A 14,831-nucleotide genomic window follows, 5' to 3' on the forward strand; every position below is an offset into this window, starting at 1 on the left:
ATTGTCGTTATTTCTTTATCTTTCTTTTTGTCTTCTGTATCACAGCCACAGTCCCATTCCTTCTGTCCTACTACTACAGCCTCCTTTCACTGTCATTCTCTCCCTCTTGCTCTCTCTAATATTCTCGTTCCTGCTAATATCTCACTCCCTCCTTCCCACTGCTGCTGTCTCTTCTCACTGTCAAAATCTCTCTCTTCCTCGTTCTGGTTGTCATATACTCTGTCTCTCATTATCACTGGCGCTCACACACTTCCACTTTCTCTTTATTCCTCCTCCGGTGGCACTGTCTCCTTCACTCTTTTCGTAGCGCTGTTCTGTCACTGTCAACTACGTTCCTCTGCTCTTTCTATAACAGAACCATTGTCTACTAGCTTCCAGTATTTATTACTTTCCCATCTCTTTGCCAATGCCACTGCCACTACCTTCTTCTCTCTTAGCATAAAAAAATGCGAATATGTTCGCATGCCAAAAATTTTGTGAAATGTTTTAAAGATGCTAAGGAATGTAAAATGAGGCAGCTGATACCCTATATTTTAGTCAGAGTCCTTTAAATAAACAGTAACATATTCGCATCTTTTGTGCTCCGTTGGAGCATGTTTCCATTGGCTCCTTTACTCGTATGTTCTCTGCCGTGGTGGGACATGTAACTCGTATGAAAAGAAATTTAGTCAGTAAAATTTAGATATGTTACTTATGTGAAACTGAAATAACGGAAAACTCGATTTCACGTGCTATCAAATTTTCCATGTGCTGCGGTACTAACACATGGTTTCCCAGATGGTAACGAAGTCACTTTGCAGCATATTTCTCCGTGCTAATTCACTTCTGTGAGGCAGCAATTTACTATTAGAGGGCAGCGTGGAGGGAGACCAAGAGACGAATACACTAAGCAGATTCAGGAGGATGTAGGTTGCAGTAGTTACTTGGAGACGAAGAACCCTGCACAGGATAAAGTAGCATGGAGGGCTGCATCAAACCAGTCTCTGGAATGAAGACCACAACAACAACAACAACAACAGTTCACTTTATAAACTACGTTTTCGCCTCACACCAGATTTTACGTACGTATTTTATGTGTTCAAGTAGGGTAACTTTCAACCTCTCTATTTCGGAAACGGATAGAGATGTGCAGAAAATTTTTCAAGATCGTAGGAATTCATCTACAAAATTACAGACATTTGCTGTGCAGAGCCGTCTCGGAATCCGATGGTGGGTTTTGGTATCCAAAAAACAAGTTGTTTTGATGTTTCTCGCTAATGGATAAAGATTTTTGAAAACTGGAAGTTGTCTCGTCTAGATACATTCGTAGACCGCAATTTGCTGCGGTTATTTATTATTTAATTTCGACTCATGCCGGATTTTACGTGTAGAAGTAGTGTAATTTTGAAGCTCTGTATCTTGGAAAAGGATAAGACGTCAAGAAAATTTTCAAGATTGTTCTAGATCGGGATCTCAGGAATATATCGTAAAAATTTCAGTCATTTGCTGTGAATAGCTGTCTTGGAACCCTCGTCTGGGTTTTGGTCCGCTGGTGACGGAGAAAACATAATAAAAAGCACTTTTTTGGGGTCTTCCGAGGAACTGCCCACGAAATAATGGTGCCTCCATAAGTCCTATTAAGCCCGTCGTAGGCCATATCAAATGCAAAAAGAACCGATTTGCTCCATTTGCCTAAGCAGGAGGAAGTGTGTAATATTCATACTTGGACCCTGTACTGTAGGATAGTGACACTAAGATGATCCTTCTGTTGAGTATACAAATGTGCCTTAGCTTAAGGACTATCCAAAACACTTGACCCTGCATTTTAACACCAATAGAACCAGAGGTATGAGCACACGAAAATGCCGTTTCTACTCGTATGTGCGGCATTTTGGAACATGTGGGTAAGCATACTGCCGCATGGATACCAATTTACTGTTTGCAACAGTCATGGAATCAATTACATAAAGCGACACTAGCGACTTCTGCTGCGGAAAAATACACTGTAATGTTGGTTGGTTGGTTGATTTGGAGGAGGGGACCAAACAGCGAGGTCATCGGTCACATCTGATTAGGGAAGGATGGGGAAGGAAACCGGAATTTCAAAGGAACCATCCCGGCATTTACCTGGAGCGATTTAGCGAAATCAGGGAAAACGTAAATCAGGATGGCCGTACGCTGGTTTGAACCATCGTCCCCCTGAATGCGAGTCCATTGTGCTAACCACTGCGCCACCTCGCTTGGTACTACTATAAAGTAAATTCACTCAACAGACACGATAGAAAAGTACGCAAACTCTTACAACAGACAACAGAAATAAATAGCACCACTAAAAGCAGCTAAATAATCAGAGAGTGTTCACTTCTACGCGGAGGTAAGTTATAATACTCGTGCTACTAAGCTGAACGATGTACGCAAACTGTGTACTACACTACTAAGTAAACCCACTGAAAATAAACCATCGAAAAAATGTGCTAACCCAACAAGTGTTAACAGTACTTCTAAAACAGCTAGATAATCGGCTACTGTTCGTTTCTAGTCGGAAGTAAGTTATGATACTACTAAATAAAACGATGTACACAAGTTTTGTACAATAGGTAAGCTGCTGTTGCTGCTGTTAGGAGGCTGGAGCTCTCATCATCCAATGCTACATATAGGTCTCTCCACACATTATGATCTTAAGCTTTTCCAACTCTGTCTTGCTTGTTTCTTTACGTCGTCAATTCACCTTTTATTTGGTCGCCCTCAGGTCTTTTTTTTTCATGGAGAATCTAACACAAATCTCCTTCGTCTCACACATCTCCATTCAGTTTCGTAAAAGCTACTGTATCTACATCTATACTCTGCAAACCACCCTGAGGTACATGGCAGAGGGTACGTCCCATTGTACCAGTTATTTGGGTTTCTTTCTGTTCCATTCATGTATGAAGCGCGGAAAGAGCGATTGTTTGAATTCCTCTGTGCGTACAGTAATTATTCTAATCTTGATCTCATGATCCCGATGTGAGCGATACGTAGGGAATTGTAGTATATTCCTAGAATCACCATTTAAAGCGGGTTCTTCGAAACTTTGTTAATATACTTTCTCGGGATAGTTTACGTTTATCTTCAAGAGTCTTCCAGTTCAGTTCCTTCACCATCTCTGTGACAGTCTTCCAGGGAATAAACAAACCTGTGACCATTCGTGCTGTCCTTCTCTGTATACGTTCAATATCCCCTTTTAGTCCAATTTGATAGGGGTCCCACACACTTGGGCGATATTCTAGGATGGGTCGCACCAGTGATCTGTAAGGTATCTCCTTTGTAGCCTGACTGCACTTCCCCAGTATTCTACCAATAAACCAAAGTCTACCACCCGGTTTACCCACGACTGAGCCTATGTGGTCATTCCATTTCATATTCTTACACAGCGTATTTGTATGAATTGGCCGATTCCAACAGTGACTCATTGATATTTTAGTCATAGGATTCTACGTTTTTTCGTTTTTTGAAGTGCACAATTGTACATTTCTCATGTTGCCAATCTTTGAACCACTATGAAATCTTATCAAGATCTGACTGAATATTTATGCAGCTCCTTTCACATATTACTTCATTATAGATAACTGCATCATCTCCGAAAAACCTGATGTCACTCTTAATATTGTCTGCAAGATCATTACTACGCAACATGAACTGTAAGGTCCCAACGCCCTTCCCTGGGGTACATCCGAAGTTAATTCTACATCTGAAGATAACTCTCCATCCAAGATAACATGCTGTGTCCTCCTTACCAAAAAGTTCTCAGTTCAGTCACAAATTTCACTTGATACACCATATGATCGAACTTTTGACATTAAATGTAGATGTGGTACTCAGTCAAATGCTTTTCGGATATCAAGAAATACTGCATCTACCTGATTGCCTTGATTCAGAGCTTTCAGTATATCACGCAAGAAAAGTGCAAGTTCTGTTTCACATGTTCGATGTTTTCGGAATCCATGATGGTTGGCATTAACGAGGTCATTTAAATGGGTTCTACAGAAACGGTATGTGGGGCTTTTAAACTTACTGGACTACCGAATGCAAATGCAAATAAGAGCTCTGATATTTTCTTTTATAGTAAATTATTTAGGGTCATCACCCAACGAAGTTGGGAATAAATTAACTACAATTAATTAAAACAATTATTTCTTGTTGCTTATTAACCGTTAGGATGTCAGTACTCTCATCAAATAAACACTGAAATTAATTTACTCAAAAGCGTGATCATCCTGAATCAAAGCAGTTTGTTAAACTAAAACATAATTCTTTAGAATCTAATTAAAATTCAGAATTTAGTCTGCAAGAATACTGCACTTTGGTAACGACAGGTTGGATGTACTAAGATCGATTTCGGAATTGATGGACACTCATGAAGTATAAACACAATTTATTTAAGCAAAAACACAAGCTAAACACTATACAATAAACATATTGTGATAACGCTTACCGTTGCGGGAATTAAGTTTAACACTGTTTCAAATGGTTGAATGGTGACGGACCACATGAAGGGGAAGGTGTGTGAAAATTCTGGGAGGAGGATAGGATAAATGCATGTACTTACGCAAGATCCATACTAAAGAACAAAGCTCAAGACACATTACGCTTTCTTCAAAGAGTCAGGGAAAGGGATTCGTGCCTTTCTAAGCAGTAATAGTTCGACAAATGCAATTGCTTAACATATTCTCACATAAATAAAACCGATACAAGGTAGGGGGAGGGGGGGGGGACCATGCGGAAGCTACATTAAAAAAAAGGTAGCACATTTACCAGGTGGCTGGATATTTTCACAAAACGGTTAAATTACGTGCGCGACGCGCAAAAAAAGATAAAATGAACTGCAAGAAATTTATCCGTCGATGGACACAGAGAGCTGAGGGCTCAGCTGGCTCGTCCAAGCACCTAATTCAGACTAATAAAGCAAGCACGCTATCCATTTGAAATTTCACACAGTAAAATACACTAAAATCCATTAATTACGCAGAACATTCAACATAACCTAAAATCACTCTAGGGCACACGATTGATTACCGCTGAACAACCCAGAAGGCAAGTTCGTGCCATGTGGCGCAAAAGGCAAATTTATCAAATCAGAGGTGAAACCGAAAGAATTCAAATCGCAATAGTAAATGAAAGCATTCACACGAGAATGTAACCATGCACGTCTACACACTTAGGAAAATCTACTGCAACGTGATGTCAGTATCACTACATGGGAAGCTTTTGCACACTAGAAGTTCTGGTAACACAAAGAAAGTACCAGAAGACACTTATTAAAATTGGTAAATTGCACCATGGCCTATCCTGTGTAAGCTTTGGATCATATAATGAACCTATCACTACAATAAAAAGTGAACTATACTACTTCAGCTAGCCTGAAGACTTACACATCTCACTCTAAGCTCAGTATTAAGCTACTGACCACACTCACCGACTGCCCAGCGTCAAGAGCATAACCACCCCAGAACAACGAATCGCCGCAGGTAGCCAGAACAGACCAAAGGGGTTGCTTCCGGTACCAACCTACGCACTGTCGATAAAGACGACTTAGATGGCACAAATCTCTTTGCTCTCATTGAACACCCAAAGTTGGCCAGACTGACCACAGCAGACAGCAAGTTCCATACTATTAGCTACTAATGGAAACACGAAAAATACATTCGCATACACTTTCACACAGACGGCAATGAGAAGGATGGAAATCTAGGAGGGTAAAATATATTCAATGTAAATCCAATGTAGGGCTTGTATATGAACAATTAGGTAATTTAAGTATTTTTATAGTGATGCAGTACACAGAGACCTTTCACATTCTGTTCAAGATAGCTCATTATGTTTGAGCCCAGAACATGTTCTAAGATTCTACAACAAATTGATGTCAAGGATAATGGACGGTAGTTTTGCTAATCACTTCTACTACCCTTCTTGTAGACGGGCGTGTCCTGTGCTTTTTTCCAAGAACTGCGCACGGTTTTTTGTTCAAGGGATCTATGATAGATTATAGTTAGAAGAGGAACTAACTCAGCCGCAAATTCAATATAGAGTTTGACAGGGATTCCATCGGGCCCTGGAACTTTGTTCAATTTTAACGATTTCAGCTGTTTCACAACACCACTGATACTAATGCTTATTTCATTCATCTTTTCAGTGATACGTTGATTAAATTGGGGCAATTATTCTGGGTTTTCCTTTGTAAAGGAACATTTGAAAATGGAGTTGAGCATTTCAGCTTTTGCTTTGCTACCCTCAATTTCAGTTTCTGTCTCATTTGCTAGGGAGTGGACACTAACTTTGGTGCCACTAACAGCCTGTACGTCACCATCACGTCTTCAACCTGCGTCGTTTCTCTGACCCATTTCTGTCCTTTGTGTTATGTCCAACATAGGCAGCCCTCAATTTTTGAACTCTATAAGCATTTAATATTGATGTTTCACACCCATATGTTAGTAATGAGAACCTACACTGCTTGTAGACTTTCAGTGTAAGACACGTTGAGAAAGTACTTCTGAATACAACATTCAGTTTGCCAAATGAACTCCAAGAATTTTCACAATCCTGCTTATTTCTTTAAGCGTCAATCCATTTGTTTTTGATTTTTCTAAGAATACAAATACGTCAGCTGTTTCTGTAACTTCATCATTAATCTTTACTATTTTCGTATTGATGTAATGATTGTGTATTATATTTATCCTAATGGATATATTCTTCAGGCCTACTGTCATATTTGCTGTGTTCAGTTCCTCCACCCTTTGCTGAAGTTCTTCTCGTCAGAAGAAAAAAAAAAAAGCATCTGCAAGTCGAAAATGGATCAAATACGAGCTGTTTATGAACATTCCTTCCTTATCGCAGTTTAATTGTATTTGAAGACCTCTTCCAAGGCTGCAGAAAATAATTTTGCTGAAATGGAATCCCGTTAGATAACTCCTTTCTCAATTCTGAACTATTCACTGTCTTTGTGTAATCGAGTAGAATCTAAAGCTTTGTTGTATATGTTATTTAAAAATAAATGCAGCTGGATTCTATTCCTTAGTTCTCAAGTGTGACACTCTCAGATTTTGTTGTGACATCTACATCCACATCAACATACACACTTCGCAAGCCACTGTGTGGTGCATGACGGAGGCTACCTTGTACCACTACTAGTCATTTCCTTTCCCGTTCCATTCGCAAACAGAGTGAGAGAAAAATATATTTGAAGCCTTCATTTGATCATGCATATTGGCTCGTATTAACGAGATCAGCCTGCCATAAATCATCTAAAGCCAGTGTTATTACGTATCTGCGAGGGAATGTTTTGCTTGCAGGCTTGTTAAACTCATGAGCAGCTGTGTCCATAATCACTCGAGAACCCGTCTTTCTTGAAACTCTGAAATTATTGATATGATTTTGTTCATGTGCGCTGTATTCCCTGATGCAGCCGATCTGCGAATGGACATACATGTTCTATGATTTCGTTCGGATTATTGTAGTACTTGTGGTATACATGCTCCAGAAGTAGAATATTTAGTCTTTTACGCTGAGCGTCAGGACCTTCACCAATGCTGTATTAACTTTTAAAGCAGGTTTAATAATGTTATTGTATTTCTAACTTTCAGAGCCTTTTATTCATTCCTTAGGGTCGTTGTTTTTCCTATGTGCGTTAGTTATATGTAATATTTCAGGATATGCGTGCTTCTCTTTCAGTAGATATTTGTCAAGAACTGAAGTTTTGAAGAATATTAATCTTAATAAACATGATGTTCTCTCAAATTTTGTGTTCCCAATCTGTACTGCACCTTTAGTAAAACGTATAGAGTGGGTACTTACCATACGTGATTCATTCTTAGAGATCCAGTACATGATTTCTAACTCCCTGTCCTTGTGTTCGTTCATGTTGTTGTGTTGGCAGAAGAGCCAATACCGTGTTACTAGTGGAGGCCGAAATGCACCCGTTTTAGCTCAAGCAGGCTAGCGTGAGGAGGGAAGAACTATACTGACGTGAGGTCTGGAACATGACAAAGGAATGAAAATTCAGAAAGCGGACGTAATTAGTTTGATACTTAACTTTAATCCATTAATGATGAACGTCGCTCTTGACGGTAGATGATTCACAATATTATCTGTTCAGAATACATTCTTGAAGATACTATCATTACTAACTGAATATGGCGCCTTGCTAGGTCGTAGCAAATGACGTAGCTGAAGGCTATGCTAAACGGTCGTCTGTGCAAATGAGAGCGTATGTAGGCAGTGAACCATCGCTAGCAAAGTCTGCTGTACAATTGGGACGAGTGCTAGGGAGTCTCTCTAGACTAGACCTGCCGCGTGGCGGCGCTCGGTCTGCAGTCACTGATAGTGGCGACACGCGGGTCCGACGTATACTAACGGACCGCGGCCGATTTAAAGGCTACCACCTTGCCAGTGTGGTGTCTGGCGGTGACAACACACATGTAAACAGAAATAATGTTTCCTTCTTCTTCTCCCTCTTCTCCTGCTCATCTGCCTCCACCTGTAGTTCGTGTGAGTTCTTTCAGACTTTCATTTACTGGTTTAAATACTTCTGAGAGAGACTGTTTTAGTTGAAACTGTCCTAACTTTAGCAATCGTGAATTCCGTTGAATAGCCTTTCACTCTTTGATCACTTTACACTTTGCCGTTAACATGATGTCATATATATATATATATATATATATATATATATATATATATATATATATATATATATATATATATAGTTAAAGGCTACCCAGCCATTGATCTTCGTCTGTGCGAATGCGCACAGGTTGCCCAAACTCTTACGGGAATCGCCAAAGCGTGCGTGAGTAATGAGTGCGTGGGCAAATGTGTATAAGGTACAATACATATGTAGAATTGTGGACAGTTGGAAATGTGGGTCTCACGGGAAGCGTGCAAGGGATAAGTCCCTGCAGTCGCGCTGTTCATCTGTGTCCTCGGTGGCTCAGATGGACAGAGCGTCTGCCATGTAAGCAGGAGATTCCGGGTTTGAGTCCCGGTCGGGGCGCACATTTTCATCTGTCCACATCGAGGTATATCAACAACACCTGTCGGCAGCTGAGGTTGTTAATTAGTCATCATATACTAAACAGTTTTTCGAGATAGTATGTAACCTACATATACTCTGAAATTACTGGTTGTGATGTGATGAAACTTCTATACCTGTTACATTGATAAAATCTATCATTTCCGTTAATCTTCCCTTGACTTCCTCAGTTCCATCGTTCAATATCTTCACTTCTTCCAGTTACTGCCTTGGTAAGACCTTCGAGCTCCATTAACTTCGTACTGATTACCTCGATTTTTCTATCAACTTATAAATTTATCTATTTCACTCCCTCAGAACAAGTATATGGTGCATGAGCGAAATTATTCATAGTCAGGAGTGTACTGATGTAGTTGCTTAATAGTACATTACCTTTTCAACAGAATCTCCTGGAAATTTCGTTTTATCAGTCACCAGACATCCATACTTTTTGTTATTCTAATAATCCCCATATATGCAAACAAATGCACTGGAAGTCATGTTGGTACCTACATGCACTTGGTAAATATGTTTTAAATTCCTATTGTCCTGTTTAAACCCGATGATAAGAGTCACATTATCCCTCACCAACTGCTCTGGAATGCTGGAATATGGGTGTCTGAAATACATGACATCAGCTTTCATATGATGAGAAAAACAAAAATATTTGCGTATCTGATCCCTAGTCTTCCCCCACAACAGCATCAAAAAATGCAAATGGTGCAAATGGCTCTGAGCACTATGAGACTTAACATCTGAGGTCATCAGTCCCCTAGAACTTAGAACTACTTAAACCTAACTAACCTAAGATCACACACATCCATGGCCGGGGCAGGATTCGAACCTGCGACCGTAGCGATCACGCGGTTCCAGACTGAAGCGCCTAGAACCGCTCGGCCCCTCCGGCCGTCTCAAATATGAACAAATTGTTCAGGTTTATTTTCTCAGATGATAGAATATCACTGCACCCGCTAAAATTCTCGTAGGTTACTTCATCAACACCATGTAAAATATCCTGCAATAACTGGTATTTGTGTTGAAATAGAATTTTTGAAAGTATATATACATGGCCAAAGCGAATCACCTCAGAGCCTGTTAACAGTAATGGAACGAGATTAGTCTTCCCGCAATCATTAGACTCTTGTGATGGGGTTGCTTCGTCCACTCAGTCATGGCGACGACTGTGCAGCTACATTAGTATGCAGGATGCCTTTACAGGTACACTACTGTCGAGTGGAAACTTTTCAGTTTAAATGGTTCTATGGTTGTAATGACAGGATTATATATCAGTTGAAAAGAATATGAATCGTTTTGTGGACCCATTAAGATTTCCCTACTGATTTTCGATTTGGAAGCTTATGTCTCAGTAACAGAAGATTAAAAATGCTCACTAGTTATCTACGCCTTATAGCATATTACTTTTTGATAGAGCGGCAAGGGTGAACTCTTGTGCCTAATTAAATAATCCTGGAAGGTCGTGATAGTGACAACGTCAAATGATACTCTGGCTTGTGGACTGCCACGTAAGAGCTATTTGTACTATTTCATTTATAATATTTGTGAGTTTACGTCAACTCTATTGAATGAACAGTAAAAAACTATTTCCTTTGGTTTTACATATGTAAAAGCAAGCTCTTGGAAAAGTCAGTATCTTTAACACTGTCATGTTCTATGAATCTTTGTTCTCCGATAATTGTTCTAGCCTTGAAATGTATGATAGTAAATTTTCTCTCTCCCCATAAGGTGGGGTTTGAGAGAGAGGAATTAGAGTTTTACAAAGGCTGACCCACGAAACAAACAAAAGTTATCCGAATCTGCCCAAAAAATTAATATTTGGGTCGACATTTGTAAAATTCTAATTCTTCTCTCTCCAACGCCACCCTATGGGGAGGGAGGGAGAGTTTTAGTTTTAGCGAATCAAAATTTACGAAGTAAATAAGTATTTTTTATTTACCCGTAACCATTTTCCACGCAGAAATGATAACATGGATTTTCTTGAATTACAGTGCCAACTACCAAGAATCAAAACAAATGTTTAAGACAAAATGTACGTAGTATTTTATGTAGAAACTTTTAACCTAAACGTACGATTTTAAATAAAACTTTATATTACACTATCCTTTTTCCGCTTTTCGATTTTGATGAAACAGGGCCTGTATGTTGCCCCAAGCTACGCTCAAGCTATCTGTGAAAGCTCCATGAAAATTCGTCTTGTAGTTTTGGAGATTAGTGTGTTTAAACAGACAGACACGATGGTTTTAGATAAAACTTTAAATGACGGTATCTTTCTTTATGTCATACGATTTCGATAAAGTAAAGCCAATACATTGCCACTGGCATCACTCAAGTTACCTGTGAGAATCCCTTGAAAATTCGTGTACTGCTAACGTGTTCAAACAGATAAACAAACAGACACTGCTGTTTTACAGTTTTATTACTGGTGTAGAAGAATATAGATGCGTTTGCAAAGAAACCAGGTATCATGCAAGGTTATGAGTAATTCCACACAAAATCCATTGTCAAATGTCTTACTACAGCCCTTGGTCCAAGTGAGAGGCTGTTACTTGAATACCAATGTATTAAAGTCAATTTAAAATCGTTAGGCTACCTTATCAAAGGAGTTACCTGTTAGCCCAACCTGCGTCAAATAAGATTTAGGCACTATATCCTCACCAAGATTTAAAGAAATGTATATAGTAGTTTTAAGTTTCCTACACATAGAGGTTTTTGAATGTACGTTGAAGCTCTGAGTTATACACAAGTTACTTGCTTTATGGGCATTGGCAAATACCTAATGGCAAGATTTATGCAAAAAGTACAAGAGTACAAGTAAGCTGCTGTAACAAGTCATGTACATATTCTATGTATAATATACGTATGTTCTATAGTTCTTTAGTATGTAGTTAAAGGGGGTATCCAGACACAGAAACTGTCTTCTGTTAATTAACTGACAGTTACACGCAAACATAGTTAACCTGTGAAACAGCGTAAGTGAGTGGTTAACGAAGTCTCTCCTGTCTGCTGTATTTGTGTATAATATGTAGATAGTAACGATTAAGCACTTAGAATAAAATGCACTTCAGATTCTCTGAAAATATTTCGAGCAGGACTGTGCCATTAAAAAGTACCTACAGTGCTAACGACAGCTGTGTCTGTGTCGATAATTATCACTATTTTATTGATCTGTGCACATTGATAATATTATGAAGAAATAGTCGGTGACTTACAAAGACTAACAACATACTCATGAGTTCACTTATAAAAGGGTAAATGAGTGTTAAGGCAAAGGACAGTATACTCTACTGTGTAAGCTTTCATACAGTTTGAAAAATCAGATATAATTTTCAATAAGATAGTTATTGACATCCACTTGGATGTCAGTACAGTAAACAGTACTTTAACCTGCCGAGTACAGGCTGGAATGTCAATGGATTCATTACGGGGGCTACAGACAGACGGTCATGCGAAATACTTTTGAACACGTTTTCTGAAAATTGTCTTGAGCAGCTAGCTCGGTAGCCCACACACAATGGATATATCTTAGACCCTGTAGATACAAACAGGCCAGAACTTCCCGACAATGTCAGTACAGAAACGGGGATTAGCGATCATGATGTCATTATAGCAACTAGGTCAAGAGAGCTAGGAGAGTGTTTTTACTAGATAGAGTAAAGCACTCCGTCATCAGGCCACAAGTGGCCCATCGGGACCATCCGACCGCCGTGTCATCCTCATATGAGGATGCGGCTAGGAGGGACGTGTGGTCAGCACACCGCTCTTTGACCGGAGCCGCTACTATTCGGTCGAGCAGCTCCTCAGTTGGCATCACGAAGCTGAGTGCACCCCGAAAAATGGCAACAGCACATGGCGGCCCGGGTGGTCACCCATCCAAGTACCGGCCACGCCCGACAGCACTTAACCTAAGTGATCCGACGGGAACCGGTGTATCCACTGCGGCAAGGCCGTGGGCCTTAAGTAGAGTAGATAAGCGGTTATTAGCATCTCACTCAGAAAGTAAATTTGCATAAGATGGATGTAGAGGAATTATGGGTAAACTTTAAACACATTGTAAATCGTGGTCTGGATAGTTATGTGCGTAGTAAGTGGATAAAGAACTGAAAAGACCCAGCATGGTGTAATAACGAAATTCGGCAGATGCTGAGGAAGCAGAGGCTGTTGCACTCTCGGTTCAAAAGAGAACGCACAAATGACGACAAGCGAAGGTTAGTAGAGATTCATGCGTCTGTGAAAAGATCTATGCGCGAAGCATACAACAATTACAACCGTCACACGTTAGCAAAAGATCTGGCAGAGAACACGAGAAAATTCTAGTCTTACGTAAAATCGCTAAGCGGGTCTCAGCCTTCCATTCAGTCCCTTGTTGACCAGTCTAGTGCAGAAGTTGAAGATAGTAAAACGAAATCCGAAGTTTTAAATTTCACTTTCAAGAATTCGATCACAAAGGACAATCGCACAAACGTTCTGTCATTTGACCATCGGACAGACTCCCGTATAGACGGTATAGTAATAAGCACATCTGGCGTAGAGAAACAACTGAAGGATTTGAAGGCAAATAAATCATCAGGTCCGGATGGAATCCCAGTTCAATTTTACTCTACGGCATTGGCCTCTTACCTAGCTTGCAATTATCGTGAATCTCTCGCCCTGCACGCAGTCCCAAGCGACTGGAAAATGGAACAGGTGACCCGGTATATAAGAAGGGTAAAAGAATGGATCCGTAAAATTACAGACCAATACTCCTAATTTCTGTTTGCTGCAGAATCCTTGAACACATTCTCAGTTCGAATGTAATAAACTTAAAAGCATTTGATACTTTGCCCCATTGCAGGCTGTTAACGAAGGTACGAGCATATGGGACAAGTTCACAGATGTGTGACTGGCTCGAAGACTTCTTAAATAATAGAACGGCGAGTGGTCATCAGAGACAAGGGTATCGTCAGGAGTGCCCCATGGAAACGTGGTAGGACCGTTGTTGTTCTCTATATTCATAAATGATTTGCAGGACAGGGTGGGCAGCAATATACGGTTGTCTGCTGATGGTGCCGTCGTGTACGGTAAGATGTCGAAGCTGAGTGACTGTAGGAAGACACAAGACGCCTTAGAAAATTTCCAATTGGTGTGATGAATGGCAACTAGCCCTAAATGTGGAAAAACGTGCCGGCCGGTGTGGCCGTGCGGTTAAAGGCGCTTCAGTCTGGAACCGCGTGACCGCTACAGTCGCAGGTTCGAATCCTGCCTCAGGCATGGATGTGTGTGATGTCCTTAGGTTAGTTAGGTTTAATTAGTTCTAAGTTCTAGGCGACTGATGACCTCAGAAGTTAAGTCGCATAGTGCTCAGAGCCATTTGAACCATTTTTTTTTTTGGAAAAACGTAAGTTAACGAAGATGAGTAGGAAGATCAAACACGTAATCTTCGGATATGCTGTTGCTAGTGTCCTGCTTGACACAGTCAAGTCGTTGAAATATCTGGTCGTAACGTTGCAAAACGATATGAAGTGGAACGAACATGTGACAACTGTGGTAGGGAAGGCGAATGGTCGACTTCGGTTTATTGGGATAATTTTAGGAAAGAGTGGGTCACCTGTAAAGGAGACGGCATGCAGGGCTCTGGTGCGACCTATTCTTGAGTACTGCTCGAGTGTTTTGGCTCCGCACCAGGTCGAATTGAAGGAAGACATCGAAGCAATTTAGAGACGAGCTGCTAGATTTGTTACCGTTAGATTCGAACAACACGTTAAGTGTTACGGAGATGCTTCGGGAACACAAATGGGCATCCTTGGAGGGGAGGCGA

The sequence above is a fragment of the Schistocerca serialis genome, chromosome 3 (genome assembly GCF_023864345.2).
Source record: "Schistocerca serialis cubense isolate TAMUIC-IGC-003099 chromosome 3, iqSchSeri2.2, whole genome shotgun sequence".
Lineage (NCBI taxonomy): Eukaryota > Metazoa > Arthropoda > Insecta > Orthoptera > Acrididae > Schistocerca > Schistocerca serialis.